This window comes from Chiloscyllium plagiosum, chromosome 4 (assembly GCF_004010195.1).
Source record: "Chiloscyllium plagiosum isolate BGI_BamShark_2017 chromosome 4, ASM401019v2, whole genome shotgun sequence".
Classification (NCBI taxonomy): Eukaryota; Metazoa; Chordata; class Chondrichthyes; order Orectolobiformes; family Hemiscylliidae; genus Chiloscyllium; species Chiloscyllium plagiosum.
This window is the reverse complement of record NC_057713.1, coordinates 19747823-19764602: the sequence shown is the minus strand read 5'-3', so window position 1 is coordinate 19764602 and position 16780 is coordinate 19747823. Positions and strand designations below refer to the sequence as shown.

Here is a 16780-nt window from a genome sequence, read left to right as displayed (position 1 = left end):
TATGTGGAATTTGCCATTGGAGGGATTTGCTGAATTAAATAGTAGATACAGCAGAAACTGGAGGCAGAAGACTGGGCATCAGGCAGAGAATTAAAATGGCAGGCATTTGGGGTCATATTTGCAGACTGAACAAAGGCAATTCAGAAAAGTGTTTAATCTCTCCAACACTGCTTTGTGAGCAGAGAACACTGTGCCCTAAATTAAAAGAAATACACATTGTGAAAAATATTTATAAGGCTATTATCATTTTTGGGATTTGCACTTATGAAATAAAGGTAGACAAACTAATTCAATTCAATTCAGGTTTACTGTCACATGTATCACAAGTCATCACTTATGGTACCATCTTAAGTACAAAGGTACTCTGATACAGAATCTCTGTATAAAGCAGAAGGATAAAGAAAACAAAGGTTAAGATGTTAAGCATTAAAGTCCTTCTTAAAAAGTTGAAAAACAAATCGAAACACTTACCATATATACTCATGAATAGGTCGATCTCATGTATTTTAGCCAAAAACATGTATTTTTCAAATCTCGTGTATACGTCAACCCGAGTTCTTCAGTTACAGATCAGAATTTGAGTCTGTGTACCTGCCCGTTGTGCTCTGCTCCAGTTTTTCAGTTTGTTGGCCATACAGCTCTGTTCAGAGCCTTTCAGTCCTCCAGATGTCACACGCTGCTCCAGGTTTTCAGAATGACAGTACTGGGCGACCGCCATATCCGCAGAGTCTGTTTCCACTGTTTGTTACCCGTGGTTTACCGCAGCCTGAACAAATTACAGGGAACATTCCAGAACCAGGGGCTGCTGGAAATGTAAATTTCCCATTTAAATGAATGGGTTCGCACCTATCCGCAGTTTTGGGCTGCCTTGGTAGATCTTGGAACGCATACCCCATGGGTACAGCGGTGGTGGGGACACTACTGTATTATTCTACTGTAGCGGGCAGAATGGAGACAGTTATTTTATAGATAAATATTCAATAATGGCCATAATTCTTTTTCCTTTTGTTTTATTAATTTGTGTAGAGATCTGGCTCTTGCTTGGTATGAGTCAAAAAAAATGGAAAAACACGAATTTCATCCCCTCAAAAACAATAACTTGTGTATTAGTCGACCCCCTAATTTCAAAGTACCACCTGTGCTCGAGTATATACGGCAACAGTTCAACACCACAGTCCATAAACACCTACCCATGCCAGACTTCAGTCCTCAAGGGCTCAACCTCTGCTACTTCGGGGTTTGACCTCCCCTCCACTGCTACCCCGGGCAGCCTGCTCTTGTTGCCTTGCCATCTCAGGCTGCCTGCTTTCACTCTCACCGCCAGCCAGCTCGGGCTTTAATCATGCCGTAATCATATATTATTCACATGCATTCTCCATCTTCACTGCTCAAAGGAAAACAACAGACCTGCTCAGCTATTTCCAGAAATGTCCGTTCGAGCCAGAGATTTACAAACTCACTCCGTGACGTATTAAAATTCCCACTTGGATTTTGCTTTTGGTTGTCAGGATAACTTTGAATTTAGAAAGTAATTCAGATATTTATCTAAAACCGGAATCATTTTTGAAAAAAGTGTGGTTCAGTTAACTGCCTCGCAGAATGCCTATATACCTGATTTTTTTTTTTCTCTTTAACTCTTTCATGAGATATGGGCACTGCTGACTAGGACAGCATTTGTTGCCCATCCCCTATTGTGCAGAGAGTACTTAAGAGTCACCCACAAGCTACATTTAAGCCAGATCATGCATGGATGGCAGTTTCCATCCTAAAGAGCATTAGCAAAACACATCGGTTTTCCTTACGATTCATATGCTACCATCTGCTATGGTGGAATCTGAACTCAGGTTTCCAGAATATTGCTTGGGTCTTTAGATTAATAAGCTAGTAATAATTATCATAGGCAGTTGCCTCCTTTTAAGTAAAGAAGTTTGTACTGCTGAATTTACTAAAGAGAAAATAAGTTAGAGGCCTTTGATTTAGTTATGGCTTCAGTTGCTCCCTAGCAGATTAATGAAGTTTTTGGTTCAAGGGTACAATTTTCACACTAGTGAAAAGAAGTATCCAAATGATTAGAATTTATTTTTAAAAAAAAATTCAAGTTGAGAACTGACGAGTTTTCAGCCAGCAGAACTAGAAAGATTCAAACTGTTTCGCCAGTCCAAGGAAAAAAGTGGAAAGAGTCAGTTAGAAAAGGAATTATATTTTTCTGGAAATTTAGTATCTGTAAAAGAATACTGTTGGGATATAGATCAAAACTTTTTGTTTTGCCATTTTATATTAAGATATTTCTGAACTATCTTCTATACGTATAATTTTCCTATTTTTTGTTTAATAAGATTGTGTCATTTCATTTAAGGAACATTTGTAGCCCCGAGAGTACATGTTCAGTGATTTACCAACACCATAATCAACTGCAAAAGTTAAACGTTTGACCAATCAGCCAGGTTCCACTCTGGGTTCTGACTTGACCGGACCATCGTAATAAGTAATTCTGCTTACAAAAGATGCAGTGTGACAGGACAGAGTGTTGGGATGATTGAGGAGTGAAAAAGAAAGACGTGTTATGGAAGGACATGCTTGCACTTGAAGGCTAGACTATAAAATGGCACTTTGTTCAAATTCCCTTTTTGATATAGAGAAGTTTCATACCCTCCCTTTTCCCCCCCCCCCTCATGCTAGTTGAAAGTTTGGTTTCTTCACTTCTGTCTACCAAAAGTAGATCTCAATAATTCGCATTTGATTTGGAATTTGTATAAACTCCCTATGCAAAAGATTGATTTGATCAGCAAGCTTTTAAGTGGCAGTCTAACCATTTGTTTGTTCTGCAGGCTTTCTATGGAAATAGATGGTATCATAGCTAACCTTCAGATCAGTCGATCTTGATTGGATCATTATTCATTTTCCATTGTGCAAAATCTAACTTGGACCAAAGTCCACCAATTTCAAAAATGAAATTACTCTGGAAAGGTCAAGTATCTCTGAATTGGATAATGATTAAAACAAAACACTCCACTTTGCTAACATGCAATGTCAACGCAAGTGGTGTGTTTCACTAACCAAATGGAGTCATCAGTCTAAAAATTACATCTTGCCTCCCACTAATTAAGTACCATAGTGTATAAGTTTTATTGCCAGTGTGAACCCAAGAATGTGCCAGAGGAAATAGTGGAGGCTGGTACAATTGCAACATTTAAAAGGCATCCGGATGGGTATATGAATAGGAAGAGTTTGGAGGGATATGGGCCGGGTGCTGGCAGGTAGGACTAGATTGGGTTGGGATATCTGATCGGTATGGGCGAGTTGGACCAAAGAGTGTTTCCGTGCTTTATGACTCTGTGGTCTGCATGTCTCTCTAGTTTATTGAATCAAACACTATGTTTCTCTGGGTAATCATAATTGGCTGTACTCCAAACATCCTGTGGCTACAGATCCCAAAAGGCCATGTGATGTGAATAGTAGAATCAGATCTCAACACTTCCTGAAAATTCCTAACTGTGCTAGTAACTATGCTAATTTAAGATTATTGATTGAGCTTATAATGTGGCTCAACTCTTACATTTGCTAAGAGTTGTATACACTCATACAGATTGACCTGTTCACTACAGGAACATAGGTAGCTCCTGTTGCATTGGCTGAGGTATTGCCGTGGAAAATCAGAATCCGCTTGCCAACCACCAGCATCCTTTTCTCCTATAATACAAATTGACGTCAGCTGTTAAAATTTTGACACTGTTGGATTTGTCCTGATGAGCTAAAGACTATTAGACCTTTGGGTCTAAATCCTGAAACTTTCTCCCTACCAGCACTGTGGGTGTACCTGCATCTGACATCCCAAAAAGAGTAAAAGAAAACTTCCCACTGTTGCAGTTCAAATTGTACTGTGGACAAAGCTGTGGTTTAATATCTCTCAAAGAAGGCACCTCCATTGCTGCAGTACTAGAATGCCAAGAATGTTTTAAATTGAAGTATTTGGCCTTGAACTCAAGTTCACAACCTTCTGACTTGGCAAGAATTCTACTAACTGAAGTACAGCTCATGCCTGTGCTAGACTTAGCAGTGATGGAACAAAAAGTGTATAGTACTACTTGAGCTCTCAAATGTGAGAGCATTGTGGAGAAGCAACTAAATTCTGTACACTAACTAAACCACCTGATATTGCACATAAGAGAAAACCTTTTCCAACTGTCCAAATAGGAATGTAAAAGGAGGTTAAGAATGTTTAAAAAAATCTGGTTAAAATGTTTTCCACGTCTGATTCGATTGGTAACTGAAAAGCTGTACATTTCTTGGAACTTCTATAAAAAACCTGGAGTTAGTAGATTTCAGTGGTTAGATTGTTTTTTGGAGATGATCAGTGACTGTCATTTGTGTGGCACAAGTATTGCTTGCCATTTGTCAGCTCAGATATGGATATAGACTACTTCAATATCTGAGAAGTTGCAAATGGTCATTATCCTTGCACTGTTTCAAGGACAATGGAACCTTCACATTTTGCATCTCCTTGACTTTGCATGGAGCTGCGATACTATTCATCTGGGGGTTCTTAAGTTTTTAAAATTTGAACATTTCTTCCTACTGCAGATGTCGCTGGTTGGGCTAGCATTTATTGACCATCCGTAATTACCCCTGAGAAGGTGGTGGTGAGCTGCCACCTTGAATTGCTGCAGTCCATGGGAGGTAGGTACACCCCCACAGTGCTATCAGGAAGGTTATTTCATGGTTTTGACTCTGACAGTGAAAGATTGGCGATATAGTTCCAAGTCATGATGATATGTGGTTTAGAGGTAAACTTACAAGTGGTGGTGTTCCGTATTCCTGCAAATTTTTCGTTCTTCTGCATGGACATCTAAAGTTGGTGGTATTGTTGTGCACCTGTTGCCCTTGTCCCTCTAGGTGATAGAAGTTTAATATTTTGGCAATGTTATTGAAGGGAACTTGGTGAGATGCTGCACTACATCTTGTTAATGGTATGCACTGCTGTCAATATATGGTGGTGGAGGGAAATAATGCTGGAGCTGGTGGAATGGTTGCCAGTCAAGTGGACTGCTTTGTCCTCTATGATGTCAAGCTACTTGAGTGTTATTGAAGCTGCACTCATCCAGGCAAGTGGGGAGTATTCTATTTCTCCTATCTTATGCCTTTATAGGTTGTGAACAGGCTTGGGGAGTCAGAAGGTGAGTTACCTTCAGCAGAATTTCTAACCCCTGACTTGCTCCTATTGCCACAGTATTTCTGATTTGTACAATTTTGGTTTCTGTTCAGTGGTAATACCAGGATATTGATAGTAGGGATTCAGTAATGATAATAGCATTGAATATCTTGGAAAAGTGGTTAGATCCTCCTTTGGAGATGATCATTGTCTGTCACTTGTGTGTCACAAATACGTTCCATTTGTCAGCTAAGATCTGGATATAGACTGCTTCAATATCAGAGGAGTTGCAAATGGTCATTGTCCTTGAAGCGGTGCACAGATAATGGGACTTTACATTTCAGCAATTCAGAAACAACCGTTTCTCTACAATTCATTCCAAAATAGAATTTGGTTTGGGCCACTGTTTCTCTTTGATTTTAGTGTTAGTTACTGAATTCTGTTTAAAAATGCAGCATTTTCAAGTTGTATGAAATTACTGCTATTGAATTTTGTTTGGGAAAAAGTTGGAATTACCAGATTAACTTTGCTGCTTTCACATTGGCATACTTAAATCCCTGCCAGGAATTGGTTTTCAGTGCAATATGAGATTCATCTGAAAGCAGGAGTTTAAATTGCAGGATCTCACCTAAAACTGTAATACTATACTTAAATAAGTTGGATTAAGACCATGTTCTAAGGTGCAACGTTTGAACCTTTTTTTTCATCAATAGCACAATATTAATCAGGACAATAAGGTTGTAGAGGACAAATTACTCACGCAGTTCTATTTATCCCAGATCATTACTAAACTATGTTTACTGTTACTATCTGCCTGATTGGGTAGCTTTTTTAGCAATTAAACCTATTGAAAACAGGATCTCGTGGAAAGTGCCAGGAAGTCATGATGGAATGATGGGCGGATTGCAAAATTGTTGGTAGCACTTGAGCCATCCTGTTTATTGACACGAGGATGGGAGTGCTTATGATTCAACAAACAATCTTTTATTTTGGAAGACAACTCCTGAGAAAATAACCTTTAGATATAATCTGGCAGGACATTCAACCATCTTTTTGCTTAAATGGCTACCATTGAGTTTTCTTTCAAGGCCTGCCATGGTGCACTATGAGTTCATAACTTGGATTGCTATCCATACCATTACCACTGGGCTGTACTGAGTACTAATATACTTCTGTCAATAGATATCTGCTTTCATTGGTTTTTGTGAGATTCTAGAGGGCTTTATTGTGAGCCTCAAAAGTTAAATATTTCTTTAAATATGTTGAATGTAAACTGGAATGCAAAGTTCAAAACCCAACTAGAATAGTCAAACTACTTTCTAGAGTTTAACCTTGTAATTCTGGTGTTTTGATTGTAAAACAACAAGAGTAAGGACAGTTTACTGATATGATTTGTCGTAGATTATACTAAATGCTCACATTTGAAGACTTGCAGAAAATAGGTGTTCACTGCTATGGCCATGAATTACCAGTGAATTTTCTGCTATAACATAGTGCCATACTGCTTAAGCTCTCTTATTTTATAGGACTCAGTATCATGTTCTTTTTTAAAAAAAAAAATCCTTACTTCTAAAATTCCTGTAGAAACCCTCCAAGGAAATACAACAGATTCCTGTGCTTTATACATATTGGTCCAATTTGTACATTTGAAATTATTAGTGTATGTTGTACCAGGATATTTATGAAAGTTAATTTTTGCTACAAAGTGAAGTTTTGTAGCTTTTCATAACTACTACTTTCTGTATGCAACTTATGAAAATATGCAATTTGATTGTAATATTTCTACATAAAAATAAGACATTGCATGTTGCAGATTTTAGTTTTTTAAAAACTAATACTCAGCCCAGCAAAAGTAAAACATTTCAGGTTGTATTATGCTCATTCTGTATTGGAGCCTGGAGAGCTTTGTAGGTTGAATTTCTGCAAGCTGAGACCTTATTGTGATTAATGGGGTTAGTGGTTCCACAGCTCTAATATGTAACTTTTTAAAAATAATTCCTATATCAAAGTTTGCTTTTTCTTTCTCCCTCTCAAAACTTGCAGATTTGATTTTTTTTTTAAAGAGAAGGTTGGATCTCTAGTGTACTCAATTAACACTGGGTGTCTATTAGCACATGGAAATCTGACTCCAGAGCAAAATGCAATGCAGTATGATATCTGTAAGCATGAACTAAAAATGCACTAGTATGAATATCACAAATGGGTATAAGTGCTCCAGGAATAGACGTTGAGACTTTACCTTTTTTTTTGTCACTGGAAATTAAATGATTTTTCCTGCGTCTGCTAAAATATTGATTACAGCACATTGTCGGATTTATCATTTAAAGCAGTTATTGGACCATTAATCACGCTAATTTATTTCGGAATCAATCATTCATGTTTATAACCTTGTTTGTTGTGAAGATGCCTGTAAAATCTAAAGCTTATCTATAAACATAGTTTTTTCAATTTTTATTTTGCAGTGTAATCGTAAGCAAAATTGTGTTTGTGTGGGTGCGTCAATATTTCCAGTCTCCCCAAGGAGTTACCCATCACATTAGACTTGAGTAAAACTCTAAGTTACTAACTCAGTCCTTGAGCCTTCTGCCATTTATCTTTTGATCCAGACCGTAAGTCTAATTACCTGCATTTGTAATATAATTGATTGATTGATACTAATCTCAGTCTTAAATTAAGTTGGTCCTAGCCTCCATAGCCTTTTGAGGATGAATATTCTGGATTTTTATTACCTCCTGTGTAGAAAACGTGCTTTACAATTTCTGTCAAATGGTCAAGATCTAGTTCAAGATTATGGCTCTCCTGCTTTGGAGGGGGGGGGGGTATCACTTGACTCAAAACATTAAATCTGATTTCTCTCCACAGATGCTGCTAGGCCTGCTGAGTTTTTCCAGCAGTTTCTGTCTTTGTTTCTGATTTACTTTTGGTCTCTTCCAGCCAACTTTGGCCTATGATGGACAGGTAGTTTTTGGATAATGCATATTCCGGCAGTGCAATTTGGCAATAACGTTGCTGAAGAATTAGTGAACGGTATTTTCGAGACTGCTTATCACTGTTCGCAATAGCATGAGCCCAGCACGGATTGCTTCATATGCTTCATTCTGCGCATGCGCCGATGTCCATGCTGAAGTCACCGCATCGTTCTGTGTGCATGCACAATGTCAGCACCGATCTTCATGTCATTCTGTGCATGCTTAATGTCAGCTGTAAGAGCAGCTTTCTGTACACAGAGCAGCTTTCTTTATATTTTGTAAATGTATTGTGCTAAATTTATTTTTGTTTCATTAATAAATATGATTTCAACCTTCATTTGGGCTGTGCTACACTTTGCTCAAAAATCATCCAAAACCTTAACAATTGTTCGTGATATTTTTATTGGTCTGCCCCAACCACATTTTTCCCATAGGCCCCATTATTTATATTAAGTGAGGTTTTGCAGGAATGCAACAATGGCATTATAGGAGAACCATTTGTATGTGATTGTTTGAGAGAAGTGAAATGCTTTGAACTACTTGAAAATCTCTGGGGGAGACTTCTGAAAAGAAATGGACTGGGCACTGTCCACTAGTCTTGAACTGCCAAGTTTAGGGGGAAAAAAATTGTTTTCCTTCTTTCCTTTCATAAGGCCGGCCACTCTTGAGTTCCTTTTTCACTCCGTGACTATGCATGATTCATACTGATTTTTATTTTGCACTGACTCTTGTGCTCTGGTAAATCACATGAGGACCATTGAACACTTTGGTCCAACTTCACATTGGCAAGATTGGTGACAAAACAAATATATTTAGTGCCAATTATCAGTTATACCATGACAGGAAATTCTACCCCTTTTGTTTTCAATCCTCGGCGCTCCCTCAGATGAGAATGATTGATTGATTCTCTTCCACTCTTGGTGAGTCTGTAGATGGCTGTACAGATGATTACGGATAGAGGAAGATTAGTAGTTTGGGAGCCAATGATATTTCAAAATGCTTTTATTCCAATCACTGTTTTATGTGACTTTCTTAAGTTGAATAAGACAAAAGTGCTTACTGCTGGATTTCCATTCCTTTATCCTGACAAGACGTGGAATTGCTTGCAATGTTGCAATATTCTGTTGTTGCTCCCTCGCTACTGCCTGGAAATAAGGTTTCTATGAATCTGAACAGGTGTGCAGTGACATAGCAGTTGGGATGTGCCACATGGGGACAAACTGGCTATCATAAGCAGCATTCTTTAAGATGCAGACATATTTGCACTATATGTTAAAGGTCTGTAAAGTAATATTGAAGGGATGTACAGTACAGCAATACAAAATAATAAGTGTGTTTCTGTAGGATTATAAGAATACAGGGGTCTAAGGTGTTTTTGCTCAAATCATTCAAGTTGGCAGGGCAATTTGAGAAAGGTGTTAATAAGGTATATGTGGTCCTCTGCTTTATAAATGACCTGAGTACAGAGTATGGAAGAATTAGTGGAATTTATAAAATGCTAAATTAGCTTAGCTGAAATATTGTGTACAGATCTGAGCATCAAAACTTAGGAAAGGTGTGAAGGCACGCAAGATTTGAGTGTGGTGCCAGAACTTGGAGATACCAATAAGGTAGAGAAATTAAAGAAGCTGTAGCTATTGTTGTAAAGGACAGCTGCCCGACTAATTGTTTTTGCAACGATCCTTTGTGAACATGTTGATTCAAATGATCCCGTATTATCATTCTATTATTCTGTGATTTAACAGAGCGATAGGGAAATGAAACATCCTTTAAGATTGAATTATATTCAAAGAATGTGGGTGTCACTGTCTGGGTCAGCATTTATTATTGCCCATCCCTGATTGCCTTTAAAGGTGGTGAAGAGCTGCTTTTTCTGACATGGTTTCAGTCCAGCGAAAGCGCTGTTTGGAAGGGAGCTTCCGGATTTGGATCCAGTGACATGAAGAAATAAGAATATAGTTAGTTCCAGGTCAGGATCGTGCGCTTCTTGGAGGGAAAATTGCAATGGTCACACTCCCATGTATTTGCCTCCCTTGTCCTTCTAGTATTTGTTTTATGTTGTGGCAATTACTATCATTGTACTTTAATCTTATTATGGATGAGACTAAACCCCTCAAAATATATTGAGGAGACAGCCTAGACCCTAACTTATTTTTGCAAGTAAGTGTAAGGCATTTCGTTCCAGATACAATTCAATTTGTCAAACTATTTGACTTTAAACAGTTTGTATTTTAACCTCAGCGTAAATATAGACAACATGAAAAAAGAAAAGAATTGGCTTAACTGTAACTCCGTTGAAATGCTTAACAAAATAATATACATATTAGCTACTAATTAACTGTTCCAATATAGTCACATCCCATAAACACACACTCTTGGCAAAGGCAAATTCAGTAAAATTGTCTCGTGCAATTTTAACAGTATGAAGAGAATCCAAGCTTTTAGTTGTACCAGAGAGAAGGAAAAAAAGCTTCCACATTCTGCTTCAAGACCCCCAGCAACTTCAGAAAGCTAGAACTAAAAATCCTGGTTCTGTGGGAGCTTGACCCCACCCATTCAGGCTGTTTCTATTGTTCCTGCTTTTTTTTTAAAAAAAGCCCAAAGCCTCAAGCTGTTTACTTTACTGGCTTTGAGTAGACCACTCTATACCCCTGTCTCAACCTTTCTTCACAAAGTACACCACTTAAAGCCGTAGTATTGTCACAATTTTGACAAAAGTAAGTTTAAAGAAAAGTCGTATTGCACTTGAAATATTAACTGTTTCTCTTTCCACAGATGTCAGATATGCTGAGTTTCTCGAACACTTTGTTTTCATTTCTGATCTCTAAAATTTGCAGGTTTTGTTTGTTATTGGCAAGCATGTTTGGTATAGTTCTAAAAGCTTAAAGTCTAAAAGCGTTTGGACCAGGAAGAACAGTGGATCCAACTAGTCTGCCCTTTCAGTGCCTTCATGAATTTCTTCCTGTGGTTCTATGATGAATAACTGCATCTTAACACAATTTACTAAACCTTAGGTTGTATCCAGAACTGAATCACAAAAGACAATATTTGCAAGTTAAGGTCAACAAAAGGAAGTAGAAATGAAGGAGGATTTCTTTTATTTGAAAGAATGGTCAGTATGTAGAGCAAACTACATAGGTGATTGCCCTTTTTAAGGGCTTCAAGAGGGAAGAAACGTGGAATTTTGTGGCATTAATTTAGTGTTGTGTTCACAGATAGTGCCTGACTTGCTGAGTGAGTGTTTACAGCATTTTCTGTTTCTAATTTAAGATTGGTAGCATTTGTAGTATTTTGTTCTTGTTACAAATGGGATTCTAAGTTATTGGAACTGCTACAAATGGGATGATTCCCCATCTGAATCGCTACTGTATTGTTAACGATATCACCTCAGAGTGATTAGATAATATATTTCAATTAGCTAAATTTGTATAATCCTATTCATGTCTTATCTTTTAACTACAAAAATGTTTAAGAACTGAACAACTTGGAGTCTACTTAAAATGGCAAATGAAAGTGAATGTAGGTAGTTAAATTTGGAGCCGCTATACTTATTTCCTTCCTGAATTCACGCTAATACTGATCCAAATATAAATCATCTTTTATTATATACAAAAATATCTATTATTAGTTTCAAAATTGCTTGGGATGAGAACAGTTGTATGATTTGACTATTCTCTGTTGTCAGCAGGCCAGCCTAATAGCATTAAGGGGCCATTTGTTTCTGACATTAACAAAACCTGCTGTCAGTATCGTATGGTTTGGTACATGCAGTCACAACTGGTTTGGAGCAGTCACAGTCATTAGAAGCCAGGTTTGCAGGCAGAGCCTTCTCTGAAGATTCCATTTCTAGCACCTGGGTAGTAAGGTAAGTAGAGATTTGCAGATGAAGGAAGATGTTGATATTTGACAATTTAGTGGTTTCAACTTTGGAGCAGTATATTTGTGGACTTGTATCAAACTTAGTTAGGGTAGCACAGGTGCAAGTGAATGAGATTTACTAGAACTTGATCTAATTTTTTGTTAGTGCTTTCCTTCTAATGAGATTCCATGCATTGATTTCCAGTTTATGACTGGAAAATATATAACTGAGTGAGTGTATTATAAATGTCAAGAGAATGGAATTAGTTTTCATAATGTTACTATGGTATTGTCTTGCTTGAATTCAACAACATATTACACATGTTGCCTGGCAGTTGCTATACGGTAGTCCAATTATTGGGAATTTGGGTAGTTAAACAGAAGAGAACCTGTTTAGTATAGAAAATCTGCCTTTGGCTTGTTACGCTTGGGTTTCTAAAAGCAATATTTAGTCTCAGTACTAATTTGGGACACATTCTTGTTAAAATGGAAATGGTCTAAACTCTGCAGCTGATTTGTGCTGATGCGTGAAATGTTTACTGTCAGATTGACTTCCCTTTACAATTTTTTTCTTGAAACAAAAAGATTCTTTTTAAAGCATGTTGTTTCTTATAGAAGTCATATTTTCACAAGCTAGGCTATGCTCAAATGTTTAATGGAACAGCTGAACTAGCCACCCTAATAAGCTTGCAAATTTGATATTTAAGGTTCCAATCTCATATTATAATCAGGCATTTAATTCCTAACTTGACACATTGCTGCTCTGATTTACAATTCTAAACAGAAACTATGCATGATTCAGTTCCTCGATTTCTAGAGATTCAACCATGAATATAATGGTACTGCATTGCTTTCAGAATAAACAGTTGCCACAGAAGAGTGGGAGGAGTCTTCGTTTGCAGGGGTTATGTATATTTTAGGAGCTCTGACCTAACCAGGACCTAACCACATGACCAAGTGTAGGAGAAGGTGAGGACTGGAGATCAGTCAAAAAGTGTGGTGTTGGAAAAGCACAGCCGGTCAGGCATCATCCAAGGAACGGGAGAGTCGACATTTCGAGGGTAAGCTCTTCATCAGGATATGACCAACTGTAGTCCAATAGAAACATGCTAGAGGAATATTTTTGTGTATAGTTGCAGATACCGTGCCCGTGGTGGGCGGCACGGTAGCACAGTGGTTAGCACTGCTGCTTCACAGCGCCAGAGATCCGGGTTCAATTCCCGCCTCAGGCGACTCTGTGTGTGGAGTTTGCACATTCTCCCCGTGTCTGCGTGGGTTTCCTCCGGGTGCTCCGGTTTCCTCCCACAATCCAAAAAAATGTTTCCACACTGTAAGTAATCTAATCTAATCTAATAAATTTCAATGAGCTTTGTATAATTTTCATACAGCCTGAATCCATGCTATGTTAACTATGATAAGATTATAAGAGCAGGAATTAGGCCATTTGGTCTATTGAGTCTGCTCTGTCATGGCTAAGTGTTTCAACTCCATTTTCCTGAATTTTTGCCCATAACCTTTGATCCCCTTGGCAATCAAGAGCTTGTCTATTTGTTCTTCAATATACGCAATGACCTGGCCTCCACACTCTGTGACAATGAATTCCACAGATGCACCACTCTCTGGCTAAAGATGTTTCTACTTATCTCCATTCTAAAGGGTCTTTCCTTTCCTTTGAGGCTGTGCCTTCGAATCCTCATCTCTCCTGCTAATAGAAATATCTTCCCAATGTCCATATTGTCCAAGTCATTCAGTATTCTTTAAGTTTCAATCCAATGTCCTTCTGAACTCCATTGAGGAAGTTCCATAGTCCTCAAATGTTTCTCATGTTAAGCCTTTCATTCCAGGGATCATTCTTGTGAACCTCCTGGACCAGCTCCAGGGCCAGTGCATCCTTGATGAGGTATGGAGCCCAAAGTTGCTACGACACTCTAAATGTGATCTGACCAGTGCCTCATAACACCTCAGAAGTACATCGCTGATGGCAACAATAGCACAAGAAATGCAACATGATGGGAGTGGTGGGATTTTTCCTTAAAAAAACGAGGTTCTGAAAATCTCAAAACCTCAGACAAGCCTTGAAGCAGTACAGAAGCTGTATCTACAACAGAACCAAGAAAGAAAATCACTACGCAGTGTTGTTGAAATAAAGTTAAAAGAAATTCTACCTATTGTCAAAAACAGCACAAAACAAAATGATCTTTTAAACAAAATCAGCAACTGCATGTCTCCACTGAGTAACCTTAAAGTAGCAAGGCTACCATATATTTGTTAGGTGTCAATTGCTTTGACAAAAGACCAGAAATATCAGATTAACTTCCGTCCAAATAACCTGGTATGGACTGAAAAGCCACAGATATCCTGTCTGAACGTAGGCTGTTTAAACAAAGAATAGGGCTATTAATTTCAAACTTAGCTATTGCAAACCACATAGTGAAAATAAAGAAATCAGAAACAAGAATCGAATAGTCAAAACTATTCTTGAGAGTCCGAGAGTGATCCCACTAAGCAATAAGAAGTGCTAGAATATCTGCTTCATATAAAGAAAACTTTAACATTCACCATGTAGAGTTGATATCTTATAGACAACAGCGACAAGACTTAATTGATCAGGTTGTCATAGGTGCAGTGACAAGGGTGAAGGTTTATTTTTCAGAAGCGGAGCTATCTGGACAGTTAATTAAGTTAAGTATAGCTTCAGAACTGATTTGAAGCTTTCAATAAAGACCTCTTGGAGAAAAACAAAGGTCACAACATTAACGTGTGGCATTAAAGATGGCAGAGCATTGAAGCTATTGTAGCCAGACAACAAAACTGCAAGCATTAGGTACAGTTATCAGAATAGTAGCCATGATGCAGAAAGTGAGCAAGCTGTGTAAGAAATGGGTCAGTTTCAAGCACTGCAACACCAACTTGCAGTTTTAGATCTTTATGGTGCAAAGGGTCACTCTAGGTGCCTATGCAAAAAGAATCTGAGGCGAAGAAGTTACCTCGGAGTACAACGGGGCCTTGATCAGATGGGCAAATGTGCTGAGGAATGACAGATGGAGTTAAATTTAGATAAATGTGAGGTGATGCATTTTGGTAAGTCAAATCAGGGCAAGACTTATACACTCAATGGTAAAGTCCTGGAGAGTGTTGCAGAATAAAAAGACCTTTGGGTGCAGGTTCATAGATCCTTGAAAGTAGAATTACAGGGTAGTGAAGGTGTTTTGAGTGCTTGCCTTTGTTGGTCAGTGCATTGAATGAATTGGGAGGTCATGTTGCAGCTGTACACAACATTGGTTAGGCCACGGTCTGAATACTGTGTTCAGTTTTGGTCTCCCTGCTATAAGAAAGATGTTGTGAAATTTGAAAGGGTTAAGAAAAGATTTGCAAGAACGTTGCCAGGGCGAAGGGTTTGAACCACTTGGAGAGACTTAATAAGTTGGAGCTATTTTCCCTGGAGCTTCGGAGGCTGAGGGTTGACTTTATAGAGGTTTATAAGATCATGAAGGACACAGGGTGAATATCTAAGGTCTTTTTCCCCAGGGTAGGGGAGGCTAAAGCTAGAGTCTCTAGTTTAAGGTGAGAGGGGAAAGATTTAAAAGGGACTGGATTTGTTGGCATTTGGAATAAGCTGCCAGAGGAGGTGGTGGAGGGTGGTACAATTACAACATTTAAAAAGGTATCTGGATGGATACATGAATAGGAAGGGTTTAGAGGGATATGGGCTAAACTGAAAAATGTGTTGCTGGAAAAGCGCAGCAGGTCAGGCATCATCCAAGGAGCAGGAGAATCGATGTTTCGGGCATAAGCCCTTCTTCAGGAATGAGGAAGGTGTGCCAAGCAGGCTAAGATAAAAGGTAGGAGGAGGGACTTGGAGGAGAGGCGTTGGGAATGCGATAGGTGGAAGGAGGTTAAGGTGAGGGTGATAGGCCGGAGACGGGGTGGGATCAGAGAGTTCGGGAAGAAGATTGCAGGTTAAGAAGGCGGTGCTCAGTCCGAGGGTTGGGACTGAGGTAAGGTGGGGGGGGGGGAAAATGAGGATGCTGGAGAAATCTGCATTCATCTCTTGTTGTTGGAGGGTTCCTAGGCGGAAGATGAGGCGCTCTTCCTCCAGGTGTTGTGTTGCCATGGTCTGGCGATGGAGGAGGCCAAGGAGAAGGCAGATGTTAAATTAAGGCAGGATCTGGTCAAGGTAGTTTGGAAACCGCTATTTGCAGATAAATATGCAGCAGAACTATAGGGGGCCTTTAGAAATGAACTGAGGAGAGTACAGCCCCTTTTTCGGGTAAAATATGGGTGCAACAAGCGGAGAACCCTGACTATAGATAGGAATATTCAAGGCGAGATGAGATCGAAAAGAGGCTTTTAACAAGTATAAAGGGTGCAAATCAAGAGAGGCTGTAGTGGAGTTTAGGAAGTGCATTGAAGCAATTCGGAGAGTCTCAAGACATTATTCTCTCCTCCTTGATATATTGATATAACCCAAAGAAAGAGGGCCAATTAGGTACTAAGGGGATGATCTGTGTGTGGAGTAGAGCACTTTGATAAGGTGTTAAACCAGTACTTTGCTCCATCTTCACTAAGGTGGTCAAAAATATTGGTACGGAATTCAGGAAAGGAGAGACGGTGAGGTACTTCGAGTCATAGAGATGTACAGCATGGAAACGGACCCTTCGGTCCAACCCGTCCATGCCGACCAGATATCCCAACCCAATCTAGTCCCACCTGCCAGCACCTGGCCCATATCCCTCCAAACCCTTCCTATTCATATACCCATCCAAATGCCTCTTAAATGTTACAATTGTACCAGTCTCCACCA

At 38.9% G+C, this 16780-nt stretch overlaps 1 protein-coding gene across 14 annotated transcripts in view; it reads left to right on the top strand.

Moving 5' to 3' along the window:
• The window catches only part of LOC122548896 (protein tyrosine phosphatase type IVA 3-like), a 154541-nt gene that overhangs the window by 88766 nt on the left and 48995 nt on the right, over positions 1-16780 (top strand). For 2 of the 14 annotated variants that reach the window (XM_043687828.1, XM_043687830.1), the window contains exon 3: positions 8084-8176. The exons of 8 other annotated variants lie outside the window; for them this stretch is intronic. The gene's annotated coding sequence lies outside the window, so the exon portion shown is untranslated. Of the gene's footprint in view, positions 1-4658; positions 4678-8083; positions 8177-11964; positions 11984-13020; positions 13038-16780 lie in introns of those variants that run through there. 4 more of the 14 variants (XM_043687841.1, XM_043687834.1, XM_043687840.1 and 1 more) reach the window with 3 other exon arrangements.